The 16,233-nt window shown below is 46.3% G+C and overlaps 1 protein-coding gene across 1 annotated transcript in view; it reads right to left on the bottom strand.

The window, feature by feature from the left end:
• GYS1 (glycogen synthase 1) overlaps nucleotides 1-16,233 on the bottom strand; it is a 167,624-nt gene that overhangs the window by 84,587 nt on the left and 66,804 nt on the right. The window lies entirely within an intron of this gene.

Below are 16,233 nucleotides of genomic sequence, written 5' to 3'. Positions count from 1 at the left end.
TCCATTGTTTTCCTAGTTTTGACCATTTTCAAAATTTTTGCAATTTGCACAGTCTGCGATCTATCTGCCAACAGTTGATAACTGACAATGCGCTCCTGCAGATAGAGAAAAAAATAAAGAATAGACTCCAAGATCTGGGTCAGGAACTCCAGAGACCCTCTGTCAGCCAGCAGAGGACAAGGCTGGCGAAGAAGAGGCGGGAAAGGAAGACTATAGAAGAAACTACAAAGCAGGCAGACTTCTCTCCTATACAGGTGCCGAGAGTTCAACACAGGGATCTTGACATCACAGTACAGCATTTCTGGGTCTTCGGTGCACCTACATTATTCCAACTAAAGTCCTTGATCACAATACAACATCTGATTTAAATGCACCTTAAATACCTTTTATGCAGGGTCATCAAAGACGATGCACCATCTCTGGTTCTGAAACGTACCTTCACTACTTCTAAATATAGCCCTCGATTACAGTTCACTATCTCTAATCTTAAATGCACCAACACTACTTCCCCGCTGAGTACTTGAAGGTGATGCGCCATCTCCGGGTAATACCTGTTCCTTCACTACTTCTAGGCAGGGTCTTTAGAGACAACAAACCATCACTAGGCATTAAATTACAGATTACTGTTATACACGAACCCTGAAGTAAATGCAACATCTCAGGATCTTAATTGCACCTACACTACATTAATACTACTTCTTCACATAAATGTATGTAAACTACTCATACACAGAGTTTTTGATCACAATGCACTACCTCTGGGTCTCAAATGTATCTACACTACAATCAAGCAGGCTCTTTGGAGATGATGCACCAACTATATACCTTAAAAGCATACACACTATTTCTATGCAGAAACCCTGTTTATATAATGCACCAACTCAGGTCAGGGTCTTTAATGCAATTACATTACTTTCAAACATGGTACGCTAAGGCAATAGTCCACCTCTGGCGCTCAAATCAACCTCTCTTATACACACAGGAGTGTTGTAAAATAATACACCTCACGCAAGTCCCTTCAACACAACGCACCATCTCGGTGTCTTACATGCACCTACAGTAGTTCCACATTGTGTTCCTATAGACAACAGACCATTTATGGGTCTTAAATGCAACTACACAAAGCCTGTGCAGGGTCCTTAACCCTTTCGATGCTGATGACGAGCTCTATACTCCTTTGCTGGGTCTCATATGTACCTCTACTACTATTATGCAGTGTTCTAGAAGACAATCCACTACTGCAAAGCAGAATCCCACTGTTGTAGGAAGCAAAAGCACAGAAACTGTTTCGAACAAGTGATACCGAAGCACGTTACATGTAGTCCATTGCTTTACATAAGCCGCTGAGAAATTTGTTCATAAATTTTAGCAGTTTATTTGTAAGATATGTCAAACACTCACATGCATTTTGATGTGTGGGCGTATACAACTGCGAGATAACGTGTTTCGTCTAAGTGCAACTTTTTCAAGGCTGCAACAATTTCTAATAGAATATATAACAATTTTAATGCATGTGTTTGTATATAGTAACACAAAGTTAAAAGCTATATAAGACAGTGCGCACCGCCTACCGAAAATTGTAAAAGGAATACCGCAATACAACTAGTTATCTCATCTCTAGAATTCCACATTATATACGCAATTGGATATGCAGTGCACGTGCCAGCAGGCAGCTGTGATGACCTCCAGATCACCAAACAACCTTATCAGGAGAGGATATTGATTTTACTTCAGGAGCTCATCTACTCTAGTCAACTTTCCTGAATAGGTAGGTGATGACCGTTAGGACTCTCTGGCGCCTACTAGGGGTCATACACTTTTCTGTCAAGCAAGGAAGCCCCCTGTAGGTTGCGATGATATTCTGAAAACATTTATTCTGTTAGAATTAAAGGGTGCATGTCAAAATGAATGGATCTGATCAGACAGGTGTACTTGTGTGAAGCTTTGCGCCAAGACAACGCTCCAACTGGGCAGGAGGGCACCATGCGACTGCGGGGCCGGAGGGCACCAGGCGACTGCGGGGCCGGGGGGCAGCAGGTGGCAGTGGAACTGGAGGCCACCGGGCCCAGAGTGCATCAGGTGATGCAGTCCTGAATGACAGCAAGCCTGCTCCATGAATGGCAGCCAGACACGGAGGGCCCTAGATGACAGACAAAGCCGCCCTAGGTGGAAGCAGCCTGCATGGCAGCAAGGCCCAGAATGCACCAGGTGATGAAGATCAACATGACCGGGGTGGGGCGTTACTGAGTGAAGGCGCCTTGAATGGCTGCGACACACTGACTGCACCAGCTGACAAAGGACTGAATGAGAACAAAAAAAGTAGACAGCGATATACCGATGTTAATAAAGGGGCACAGAGGCTGCTGCGGGGATGGGACCCGGTGGGGCCTAGGCAGCAGAAAGTTACATTGCAGCGGGGCCCAGTGTGCACGACCCTCCCACACTTCTATTAATGCGCCTGTCCCTGGGCGGCTTTGAAACATGCGCGTATCATCATCAGCAACAACACAGGAAGCGCAATTTCATTCCTCTCTCTCCCGCCATGTCATTTATTTCAAGCCCACCCTAACAGGTCTACACTTTCCCGCGTCATCATCTCTTCCTTCTCAGAACACGCATGTGGCGCGAGGAGAGATGTTACAGAGGTCGCTGCGCAACCCCCTCGCGCGCCCTGCACTCCAGCACGGGCTCGTGCATTTATAGTCCAAGCATGCCTGCGACCCTCCCGGCATCAACTGCCGCATGAATCAGCGTTTCAGCACCATTTTGACACCGGGCATTTTAAGGAGCTGGGAAACCGTGCTAGTCATGAAGAGACTGCGTGGGTCTGTGTAGTCGAACAAACATGCAATGTGCTGTTAAAAATGTGCTCCCCTCAGTCATTACACATGCGCATTGTAGGGCTGCAGGCTGCATAGGCATGCTTCTGAAGAGCTGAGTCATGGTGACTAAGACTAGGCTCACGTACCTCAATTTTAAACCAGGTACTGTGCTCTCAAAGGTATTCATTTTTCAGGGGGTGCTACCCTAAACGCTTCACGGTCTGCAATTGCGCCATGTGGAACTCATTAGGGCACACAGGGCTAGGGTTCGTGAGTGGGTCTGACTGCACAGGTCCGGACAAGGACTCGTTTAGGAACAGGTCTAGCCAGTGCAAGAAATGGAAAGAGTTTAGGGATCCAACTGGGTGCGTCAGAAGGAGGCGGGCGAGGGCGCCATGAGGGGGTGAAGCCGCAGTGGCAGCTCCTCCTCTATGGCCAAGGAGCGTCGCCCCACTGATTTTGAGCAGTGTAAGTAAAGGAAATACAAAATGAGGATAACGTTTAGCTATCATTGTAGGTTCCCTTTATGGGTGGGTGGGGCAGCTCTGCTCTTGGAGCAAAGCGGTACAAAAGGGGGTGGTGATGGACGGAGCATCTGAACCAATCAAACACTCACACCCAGTCAACAGATCTGGGTTTAATTCATCACCGTTCTTTAGCCCACTCTGCCACCCCAGTTCAGACATGGCCATATGCAAATCAGTCTGACCCTGTGCCTCATGGGAACAGTCCAGCCCGAACTGCCAAGCCATGCCTTCCCTGGACCGGAAAAAAGCTTCTGAGGACCGGTTTCTGGCATTTCGGCCGTCTTCAGCCCGGCTTGCTTGAATCCAGTGGCAAAGTGAGCAAGGGACCCAGATCAGTTGACTGGGGGTGAGTGTTTGATTTGCTCAAACGCTCCGTCCATCATCCACTTTTGTATCGCTTTGTTCGCCCTAAGTTGGCAGGGTATGCTCAGATGTGAGTCCCTTGCTCACTTGGCCACTGGATTCAAGATAGCCTGGCTGATGAGGATTATGAATCCGAAACCGACCCTCCTCGTGAAAAAAATAAATAAATAAATAATATATATCACTGCAGCGTGAACAAGGGCACTCGTGCTCGAAACGCGTCGCTGAACTGGCTTTGTGAATATAAATAAACAAGAACTTCTTGCTGATTTGGTGGTCCGTATTTTCCTTCTGTGGATGGCGTGGAGGCTCTGACCGCGTACGCAGATCTAGAGAGAGGGAACCTATATTATATATATATATATATATATATATATATGTCAGCTTCAACAATCCCTCCCCGCAATCCTCGGGAAATAGGAGGCAGCACCCGACTGGCAGGCACCCGCCTTGGAGTGCGACAGGCCGGTGCGAGTGGAGCTGTTATATATATATATATATATATATATATATATATATATATATATATATATAGTGTTTTTATTATTGTGCAATACTATTTCCCCCGGTCGCCCGTGCCATCACCTGTGAGTCATGTCGGCCGCCACTGGGTGATGGCAAGAGGGGTGTATCCAATGATCGTCACCTTATGCATTACATTTGACAAACTCTCCCAGCTCTCCACCCCAAGAAATTGGCAACAGAAAATGAGATAGTAAAGATTACTGGTTAACTGAAAATGCAGCCTGTGTGTTAGTTAGGAAAGCTGAAGCGGTTAAGCAGTCCTTTAAAGTAGGCTGAAAAGTTGGGGTCTATAAAGTGGGTGCGTGATCCAAGAAGAGTAAGAACTGTTTATGAGAGGTATGGTCTCTGTATCTTAGGACATGTCCTTATGCATGTGGCCTAGAATCACACTGCCCTCCTACTCTTATATCTCCTCCTCCCATGTTCCTCCTGGTCCTCCTCATCCTCCTGGTCATCTACGTCTCATCCTACTAATGATTCTACTCCACCTTTGCAATGGAGTCTCCTCCAATCATCAGCTTCCCGCCCCTACTCTTCTTCGTTCTTTTCCTCCTTTTGGTCCTGTCCCCATTCTCTTCTTAATGGTCTTCCTCCTCATGCTCCCCTTTGTCTTTCTTTGTGGTGCTCCTCCTGGTGCAGACTCTCTAGGCCCTCCTAATACATCACGCCATCCCCAGGGCCACGGGTCTATTCATCCTTGTCCTCATCCTTCTAGTCCTGGTTTTCTTGCATCCGGCCCTTTTGTTCCTTTTGCTTCACCTCCTGGTACTTCTCTTCACCTTCCTGGTTCTGCTCCTAAATGGCCCTTCTCCACCCGTTTCTGGTCCCCTAGTGTTCTTAGCCCTACTGATCTAGTTCTTCCTGGTCTTAGCTTTCTCGGTTTATCTAGCCTGGGTCCACTTGATCTTCCTGGTCCTGTTCCTCTTGGCCCTGGTTCCCCTAGCTTTGCTCCCTAGGCCTTCCCCTCCCAATTATTTACTTCACCCTCCTGGTCCTCCTCTGGGTTCTGAACTCGTACTTCTGTTCCTGATTCCGGGGTGTTTTTGGTGCAGATCTTCTGATCTTGGTCCTCCTCAAGGTTCTAGGTCTATTCTTGGTACTTCTGGTCATGCTCCTGGTCCAGCCCCACTGGCTCCTCCAGTCGTCCTGTTCTTGGTCCCACCAGTTTTCCTGGTCCCAGACCAAGCCCCTCTGGCCGGGGTCCCCCAAGTCTTGGTTCTCTTGGGCTTCCTTGTCAAGTTCCCCCTCGACTTTTTGGTTTAGTCTTCCTAGTGTTAATCCTCCTGCTGTTAGTCCTTCTGGTCCTCCTGGTGCCGATCATATTGGCATAGTCCTCCTGGTCTTGCTCTTCCTTGTCCTCATCCAGTTCCTGGCTCTATTCACAGTTCACCTTCCCGGGTTTCTCTCTCCTGGTCCATGGTTCACTTACTCCTAATCCTCCTGGTGATGGTACTCCTGGTGATTGTCCCCATGACCCTGCTCCACTGCCCCTGGTTCTCGTAGTTGTGGCTCACTTTGTCTTCTTTGGCCTGGTTGCTTGTCCGCAGTCTAATTGGTCTTCCTGATCCTCTTGGTCCTGGTTCTTCTGGTCCGAATACTCAATGTCCTGTTGGTTCTCCTGGTCTTAGTATGCCAGGTCTCTTAGGTCCTGTGGTAATACTGGTCCTCCTCCCCTTCTGAGGTCGGACAGACACTGCATCCAAGTCAGCCACTCAAGGATTTTTTTCCCCAGTGGCTTCCAGATTTTTATTTTGTGGACACGCGGATTACAGAAAAAGAGCCTAGGAGGGACTTATCTCAACACTCTCTTTTTTCTACGTTCCGACATGAATTACCCACCGAAAAGACAGGGGTTAAAGCATCTGCTGCAGATCTCTTTATGTATGCCAGAAGTATCAGGGTACCACATCGTGTCTGTGCGTGTGCCGCTTCATGTAGCAGATTTGGATTTTGGTACGATAGCTCAGTACAGGTCGTCAATGTCCCTTCTTCACAGCACAGTCTGTAATGTATAGGCTAAATACTTGCGTTTTACATAAGATAGCTCAGTTGGTTAATCAGCCTGCTGCCGAGATCGTTGCGTTACAAGCAGGTCACAATTTCATATTACAATACTGGTAAAGTAGCTGAATGAGTAAAGCGGCAGCCACACAAATCCATGTAACCCATTAAGGTAAAAGTTTCATCATTCTAAGATCATTAAAATGGATACCACTTGCTAGTATTAAACACATTAAGTGCGACAAAACTGAGGTTGTATTTACTGGTACAGAAGTGGTTATGATGGAGTATGTATACAGGCAGATTTATCTGAAACTCACTGATGTATATAGATCTGCATATCTTACATACACGCAGAGCCTAAGAAAAGCCTTGAAAATCGTTTAGATCTCACTTTGCCTCTTAACTTCTGTTTCGACTTGCTCCATCTCCAGCTATGCTTGCTATGTGCTTCACCTGCTCCCAGCAAGGATGCAACTTGGTTTCAATTACAAATCAAGAGGTTTTTGCAGCTCCTCTACAGGTTAGCGCTCCGCATAGCAAAGCGCACACTGAATGTGCACTGGTGTGGCTGCCGTCTGTTGGAGTCTGCAGACTTCACAAGGACACTAATGGGACAACACTGGAAATGGCCAGGATTCTGGATCTGGTTTAAAAATAGCTGCTGGATCTTGGAGCTGGCTGGATCCCATTCTAGCAGTGGATCTAGCTATCAACAGTGTCAGATCCTGCTGCATAAATAATGTACACATTGCCTCGAAGGTAAGCCGGTCTGCAATGTGCCTTAGCCACCCGGGAGTTGAGATTGGGTTAATTTAGTGACTTGAAGGGTTCACCCCGAGTAGGACTGATTATTACTTTTGGTGGGTTCTTACCCTCCTCAACTAATAACCCAATTTCTTATACTCGACTATTTGATTAAGTCTCTTTAATCTGGTTTTCAATGGTTTCCTTAGACAAATCATGTGCTGTGTGCACACAAATGATTTTCTGTTTTGTACAATGTTTCTTGGCTACATTCTGGCGTAATTTTAATTATATTCACTAAATAAATTGAATGATAAAAAGACATAGGGAAATCATTTTGGTAAATTATTTATGACACAATTTTGAATCCACTTCGCCTCCCACTCATCCTGCGGATTGACCCTTGGTGATATAAGGAACGAACAGAGAGGCAAGAGACTGTCCAGAGGGAACATGACACACTTGACATTCACATCAACATCCTACTATTGGATATGTACAAAAGTCTTCAAACAAATGATGGAAGTTTCAACATGCTCATGACGAGTTTAGATCATATGAAGAAGGGACATGATCACCAAGATTAACACAAAACGGAGCAGATCTGATATTGAGGATAAAGGTTAGGGGTAAGGGGTGAAAATCTCCTCAAATGGAGAAGGTGCTGGAGGTGCTTTGGGTCAAGAATAAAGATCTGGAGACGCAACCACGCAGCAACAATCTCAGCATTACAGCCGTACCAGGAACAACGTACATAGAAATGATGGAGGATTAGGTTACAAAAACCTGCTTACTAAATTGTTTGGCAGGTCAGACCTCTCAGTAATGTTTATAGTGAAGAGGACACATCCATTTCTGGCAAGTAAGCTTGTGCCAGAGACCCTTCAGAGCTACTGCGGTCCGTATTCCAACCTATAGAGATGATCGAGATACGACATTGCTGGTGGCGTAGTGGACTAATGCATACACTGTAGGGGCCTGTGTTTGACCTCATGGTCACAGGTTCAAATCCCTGCAGGTCAACTCAGCCTTTCATCCTTTCTGAGGTCGATAAAATGAGTACCATGAAGTTGGATAACCAACATCTGCTATTCAACGCCAAGATGCCAGATAGGGGTAAACATGCGTGCGCTTTACAAATACACATGCTATGTTATATTGATTATGGATAGAGAAAAAAAGAAAAAGAGGATATCTACAATAAAATGGTGACTATCTCCATCTTTCTTGAATTTACAGTTGCTTTGCATGGAGAGTTTACCCTGCTGTGAAGTAGCAGCACCATTAGCTAGGATAGGACTATGCCATGCAGTACCCAGTGAGACTGAAGATCAATCAAAGTTACTTTTCACTAACCCGCAGGATGCCACTAAGTTCCTCAAAAACCAATGGAGCATCTGGCTCCAAGCTCAGGGCAGAGCTGGTGAATGAAGCGGCCCTGAGCTCCTTTGACAGAAAGGATTAACTACATGGTAGCATCGCCCACTGAATGAATGGGGACCACGACGGTAAAGCAAATTCAGGGGATTGGTGCTGCTGCCTCTCCTTGACCCTTTGCAAATAAAGAAAAGATACCAGTTGTTATAAATAATATATTTTTTAAACATGGCGAGATCTGAGAGTAGGTGGGACTCACACAGGGTACCAATATTCCAATTGTAATGTCAACGTATTATGTGTTAAATACGGATAGATATTTGTAACAATACCTAAAAGATATTGCACAACACTCAACTGGTCAGGGTAGAAAGTCTACAGAAAGACTATTAGTTCAAAGACTGGTGCTTCCACAGTGTATGCCCATGCAACCTGTAAGTGCAATGATGGTATTATTTCAAAGCACAACAACCCACTACATCATAGAATATTATACTGGAGCACTCCAACAATGTGTTTAAAAAACACTGCATGAGGACAAATAACGAGAAAAGTTAGTCCAGAAGTCCAAGGTCATGGGATATATTTTCGCGGTCTTTATTAGGTTTACACTCTTCCAGCCAAGTACATGATAATCAGCCGACAGGAGTTTCATCCCCAATGGGACTTTTTCAAGGCGTTACTACAAACTGTATTTCTTATTCCTCTAAGAATACTACTTGAAGCAAGATGATGTAGGTGCTAGAGTAAGCGTTTCTCCTAGGTGATCTCTCCTGCGGTCTACTGGACTCTTGGATTCTTCCTTATAACAAAAATAGTCGTCCTCAATTCATTTTGCAAATGGCAGGACAGAGCTCATCAGGGCTCTCTACCCCAGTGTCGCCCATGACTGAATAGCAACACCACTCAAGTATGAGCTTCAAAATATTTCTGCTAAACAGATGAGGACGACTACTTTTGTTATTAGGAAGAATCCAAGAGTCCAATAGGCCACAGGAGAGCTCCCTTAGCAGAGACTCGTGCTCTGGCAGCTATATCACCTTCATCTACCATAGTTGGGAGGAATAAGAAATGCAGTGTATAGTCACAAACCTTGAATTAGTCCCATTGGGGACAATAGACCTGTAGACTGATGATCATGTAACTTGTTTGGAAGCTTGTAAACATGATAAAGAGGAGAAAAATATATCACATGACCTTGAAATTATGGACTAACGTTTTTGATTAGGTGTCCTCAAACTGTTAAACAAATTGTTGGAGTGCTCCAGTTTATTGTTTTATAAATGTATGGAGTGTTCAACGTGGTATATGTAACTCACCTCACTGAAACTGTACTAAAATGTTTGATAATGGTTACATATGGGAAAGGAGACGTGATGAGGAGTGTGGGTGAGCAGGCCATAGTATACTGCCCTATGCATTCGAAGAGGATTTGGTGCTGGGGCAAACCCGCCTCTTGGCCACGCCGTACTGCTGTGAAATGACCGCTCTATGTTCTAGGCTGGGGCATGGTTCCTTTTTTGGAGGATATTCTGGAGGTGGGAGAGGTTGCTGGGTAACTCCTGCACATGGGCTGTAACCCACAGAGTTCTGCTATCTTGCATCCACGTCGTCTAAATATCTATGGCAGAGAGCAGACAGGTCATATTAACTTCCGATACATTGGATTCCTTGGTCTGCAACAGCTGACCCACCGACTGACAAATGTTAACAAACTGTAGTAAATCCGCCAGGCTAGTTCTGAAAACGTATACATTTCAACAACGATTTACAAGTGAAACAGAGGGCATACCTCAACATCCGGTTCTTTGTGTGCATCTTAAGTGTAATAAGGTTTTATTTCTATGTAAATAAAGGTATAATATTCCAAATTATATTAGAACTGTGAGGGCATTGATCTTATTGTTGTGTGTTTAAACTGTATCAAGCTATAGCGGACTTTCTGACACCCACAACCCTCCCACACTGAGCCTGGAGTGCTCGACATCGCTCTGTTACACCAGTGGAAAACAAAAATGCCCACCACGGACACCATCCAGTGGTAAACAGTACCCACCACAGAATGTCCAGTGGTAAATGCCAGTGGGCACTACAGATACCGCTCAGTGCTAAACAACAATATCCAGTTCTTTAAGTGGGATGAAAAAGCAGGGGGGTCTCTAAAAGGGGCATAGCCTATGTAATTAAGGGTGTGGTTTACACATGTGCACTAAATTCCTGTGAGTCCCATAGTGTGCCACCCACCCAGTATTTTTGGTTTCTCTTGGAGCTTTGTTATTGCATCCAGATATATAAAACAACAACTGACATACACCTAAAACCAGTCAGTATTATTGGCTTTGCAGATGGATCTTAGCAGTTGAAGAGTAGCAATTATTTTGTTGGGAAGGATATTAAAAATGTTTCAATTCTAGAATTGGGACAATTACGTTTTACTGAGGGCAGTAGCTTCAGAGTGTCTCAATCACTGTTGCTATGTTCACTCTGTAAGACCTATATTCCCTTTACACCTCTCCACCTTTCCTCCATCTGTGTAGCTCACACCTCATCTCTTTCCTCTTCAGCACCATCTTTTTGCTCTCTCCTGAATGCACTACCACACATTTTCTTTCACACCTCCACCCCTCAAACACACAATGCACCCTCTCATCTGTACGCACTGCATTTTCTTTTGCCGTCAAAATATTGACAACGCAGTACCTCCCTGGCACATATTTGCAGGGCCGTTTCTAGGTGTTTTGCTGCCCTAGGCGAGAATTGAAAAATGCCGCCCCCTCCCTTTTACTACTAATTATTCACAAGAGTAATAAAACCCCTACCTACCCTCACACGCCAACCCCAGAAGCCACTGAAGGCCTAAATAACTACGCAAGCAAACGCACACGCCTGCATCTGGCTGCCTACTGCACCTATAGCCGTATTAGAAGAACATTGATTCCCATAACATCCCTCGGTTTGATTGACAGCAGAAATGTCTTACACAAGCTTTGAACGGGAAAGTCTTGCTTATATTGCAAAAAGTTTTTTAAAAGCACCCGCGCTCCTGAGAGGCCTACAGAGATGCAGAATGGTTGCTCCCTATGGTGTAAGGTCTGATCAACCTCGCTCCTCCCAGGTTCCTCCTACGGACCCCAGAGCACGGAAGAAGGGACGAGGCAGTGTCTCAACTACTCTTGGAAGCAGAGTCCCGCTGTGTGTGTTTTTAACCTCCTGGGCCATGACAGCCCCTGTCTGTTTGTTCCTGCTGGAAGGACCAGATAGACAGCCACCCGCTCCACAGAAAGGGGCAGTTAGGAGGGTGGATGGATGAGAGCTGGGTCCATTTTGGTCTGAAGGAGGTGCGGCCCTGGGAACCGTTCAGGGACACCCACATGACTGGGGCTGTTGGCATTGCAAATCAGTCCTTAAACTCCAGACAGTCGGAGTGAGAGTGGGCGAGGAGATGATGCCCCATCCCGGTTTCCTTTCAACTCTCTCACAGGACATTTTCCCTTTCTCTTTGAAGAGGGCGTCCCCACCCCAATCCCAGCGGAAGAAAAAAAACCTACAGGGCTGTATCCTGGTGAATGCAAAGTGATTTTAGACACCGACTACTCCCGGCCTGACAAGCCTGGTGCCACCACAGCCTCTTAAGCTTAAAAAATGTGACGTTACAACAGCTAATCGCCTCACATGTTCGCGCCTATCTTCTCACATTTCGATCAGACTGCAGATGCGATTTTGGCACCCCCGCCCACCTGCCGTTCTTTACACCGCTTTTAGGCCAGCTTTTAGGCCAGGAGTGTGAGAGCCACGGGGGTACAGACACACCTCCTTGCAGGGGAGGAAGAGATGTGAAATGAAACAACTGTTCAGCTTTCCTTTTTGCCCTTATCCCGTTGGTGTAAAGACAGGGCCGGCACCTCGACCAACAAGGGTGGCATTTCACAACAAATGCTGTAGAGATAGGGAGCGAGCAGAGAGCGGCTGTAGGCTTTGCACGTCTCACTACAGATTCCATGTCAAGAAAGTGCGCCAAGAAAGGCCTCGCTCGTTAATATTTACAATGCGTGCACCTCCCTCACACACAGTGAGGAGCAGCGAGAGAGAAACAGAGGGAATTAGAGAAAGAGGAAGAGAGACGGGCGACTGACAGCGTCAGAGAAGGAAAAGTGGACATTATTTCGACCACTAAATGAATGCTACCATGTCCGTAATACACCGGCTGGCACCTAAAGTCTCTCTCACCACGTGCAACAGAAGCAGGCTGCCTTGAGTACTTGCCTTGATGCCCCCGACTCCCCCTTTCAGCTCCACAGCACTCCGAGTCTGCTGTGCGCCAAGAGGCTAATCGAAAGGTGACAGGCCTGCCCCTTGTAATTTCATTGGTCCAGTCTCTCTGGGGGCAGGCCAGCAACAAGAAGCAGGGCCGTTACAAGTAGCGCTATGAATGATTAACAGCCCTGATTATTATAGATTATATGAAAAATGATTTCCCCCTTTTGCCGCCCTCCCCCTTTTGCCGTCCTCCCCCTTTTGCCACCCTAGGCGGCTGCCTAGTCTGGCCTAATGGTAGAAACGGCCCTGCATATTTGCACAGAATCACTATTGCAACTGGAAAATGTGACTATTGCTCTGTGCGCACTGCAGAGAGGCCAAGGATTGGCAGACCATGTATTCTGAACACCTTTCTGACTCAGTGACAGGCACTGTGAGAAATGTCCGCTGCAGTGCTCTCAGTCGTGGCTTCCATTATAAACATCTGGAGTTGACCAAGGTCAAAGAATGCCATACACAAGAGTAAAATGCTAGACGAAAATATAAAACATATAGAAGCATCCTGCAAAAAGCAAATACTCTTAGGGTATGCAAGAAGAAGTAAAACATGTAATACAAACAGGACCTAAATCGCTAGCATGGATTACCTTAACATTTTCTATATTCAATGCTCAGAAATCGATTTGTGTTTTTGCAAGTAAAATGAAAGGGCATGAATCCAGTTAAGAAAAGAAGCTGGTGAAAGAAATTAAAAAGAAGGGGCTAGAGTTATTTCACAGTCTCATCATTTTAGAACTGATGCATTTTCAATATTATATTCAACGAAGCCATGGTTACTGCTTTTGTATTTTATTCAACTAACAACAATTGACAATGCCAATAGTTCTGGCTTGTTATAGTTATAACGTTACTGGTTGTCTTTTATATATCTGGATACATTTACAGAAGAGGCAAAATACCAGTCGGGCAGTACACTAAGCACAGATTTTTAGCTTGGGTGTTCTAAGCCATGCGCTTAATTACATCAAACACCCCCTTTTGAGAGAACCCCCAGTTTTTTCATCCCACTTAAAGCCCTGGAAACAACACCATTTCACAGTCCCCTCATGGCCTGGCACTATGCAGGACTCATGACTTCTACTTTTTCAGATTGTCTATGTGCAGGGGCATAGTGAACCCTAACCCCACCCCACCCCTTGCTTTAGGACCAACAGAAAAGGTGAAATTCTTGATGGGCCTCTTCTGGTTGCAACTCTGCAGACAAAGGCTCAGCTCATAATTCATTTGAAAAGGTGGGCGAGTGAGTAAGTGAAGGGATGGGTAGATGGCTGGATGGATGGATTAGTGCAAGGGTGCATGATTGGCGAGTGAAAGGGCGGATGATTGGCGAGTGAAAGGGCGGATGATTGGCGAGTGAAAGGGCGGATGATTGGCGAGTGAAAGGGCGGATGATTGGCGAGTGAAAGGGCGGATGATTGGCGAGTGAAAGGGCGGATGATTGGCGAGTGAAAGGGCGGATGATTGGCGAGTGAAAGGGCGGATGATTGGCGAGTGAAAGGGCGGATGATTGGCGAGTGAAAGGGCGGATGGATGAGTGAAAGGGTAGATATCAGGATGGGTGAGTGAAAGGAAGGGTAGATGGACAAAAGGATGAACAGATGAGTGAAGGAGTGAAAGGATGGATGAGTGATAAGGTCAATGGGTGTATTCATGAGTGGATGAGGAGATGGGTGGGTGGATGATGGAAGGAAGGATGGTAAAGTGAAAGGGTCGATGGAGAGAAAGGGTGGACGGATGTGTGACTGGGTGGATGGATGAGTAAGTGAAAGGATGGGTGAAAGGGTAAATGGATGGATGAGTGAATTGATGGATCAGTGTAAGAGTGGATGGATGAGTGTAGGGATGGATAGGGTGAAAGGGTGGATGGATGAGTGAAAGGGTGGATGGAGGAGTGATAGGGTGGAGGGAGGAGTGATAGGGTGGAGGGAGGAGTGATAGGGTGGATAGAAGGATACATGATGGATAGGTTTGCAAATGGTGGAATAGGTTTGGCTATGGATGTGCTTACTTACATACTATTGTGCGACCTCCTTTGATGTGTCTGTAAAACGTACCTTTTGTCCCTAAGTTTTGTCCTGAATTTTGACCTCCTATCCTGAATTTTTGCCTGAATTTTGACCCTTAGTCCTGCATTTTTACATTGACCGTCCTGAATTTGCACCCATGGCAGTTGGTCACCATAGACGGAGGTAATCAATCATATTTTGCGCACTCTTTGAACTTTGGTTCTTCCATTTAGTGCGGTTGCGAGTTTTAATAACTCTCAGTTCCGCGATTTTAAAACTCAGACGTAACATTATTTCTTCGGAATCGTATTAAGGCACACGTCGTTACGAGAACTCAGCTATGTGGTTTTATTTAGCCACCAAAAAATCCACTTTGCATAAAAAGGTTTCTAGATGGGCTAGAATTAAGCAGCGACAGGTTGTGGTGTTGCGCTCTAGTCTTTTGAGCGTGCGCCCTGTGCATGCTGTGAGCGTGCTAGCGGCCATTTTGAGATGCCGCTGGCAAAGGCAATGAGAGGCAGCATTCCCGGCGCTTGGGACAAATAAAGTAAGATTATTCATGAATTGATAGTGTCAGCTGCATTTTTGGAGGCAAACGAACCTCCACAAATTGGCGACGAGGCTCGGAGGGCGCTGCAACTTTTTCGAGCGGCGTGCGCCCAGGCCCACGAGACCCTGCATCAGAGACCCGAGCGTGGCAGAGGAATCGGCTGCACCAGGTGGGGGAGGGCATATCTGAGTGGCCACAGACACCGCGAGGCGGCGCTGAGCCTCCCTCCCACAGGAATTGTACAAGCAGACTCCATTGTGTAAGCAGGCACACCCCAGGCATAAGCAACATGGGAGGAAATAATCCTGGAAAAGGGCGAGTGGGTAAGAGTGAAACAGGCCGTACTTAAGAAGAAGGGTGACAGCAAGTTTAGTCCACTGTTACAAGTAGTGGAGCCATATGCCAGGTCGGCCATATTGAGCGATGGTTTGGTATGATCACAAGACAGTATGGCAAGATGCAACAAAATAATGAAGTGGGAAGATCCTGAAGGGATGAGTCCGCCTACTCCAGAAGAAAGAAATGGGTCAGGAACGGCGCAGGCACCTGAGAGAACAACGCAAAGCCCAACCTCTCCAAGCTGAGGGAGCGAAGACCGACACAGCTGGGAACGGAGTGAGTGCGGGAGCAAGCAGTCAGTCAACACCACGGAGCCCAAATGCCAATGGAAAGGAGAGAGAGAGAGGCATGCGGAAGCAAGGGACGAAGGGAGACTTTCAGTAAGAGACAAACGTGTGGACGTCACCCCGACGCACCTAAGGACCAGGTTGGGTAGACTGGTCAAGATTCAGAAGAGATTTGAGGACTTTGACATGAAAGCCAAGTAAGACTGTTATGTACTTATGTTATGTGCCCCCCATCCCTGTCCTTTCCCATCATTGCAAAGGGGGGAGATTTGTGGTGTTGCGCTCTAGTCTTTTGAGCGTACGCTGGGAGTGTGATAGCAGCCATTTTGAGATGCCGCGGGCAAAGGCAATGAGCGGCAGCATTCCCTGCAC

This window comes from Lissotriton vulgaris, chromosome 7, assembly GCF_964263255.1.
Source record: "Lissotriton vulgaris chromosome 7, aLisVul1.2, whole genome shotgun sequence".
Lineage (NCBI taxonomy): Eukaryota > Metazoa > Chordata > Amphibia > Caudata > Salamandridae > Lissotriton > Lissotriton vulgaris.
Note: the sequence above shows the minus strand (reverse complement) of the source record. Positions and strands in the feature narration are given on the sequence as shown.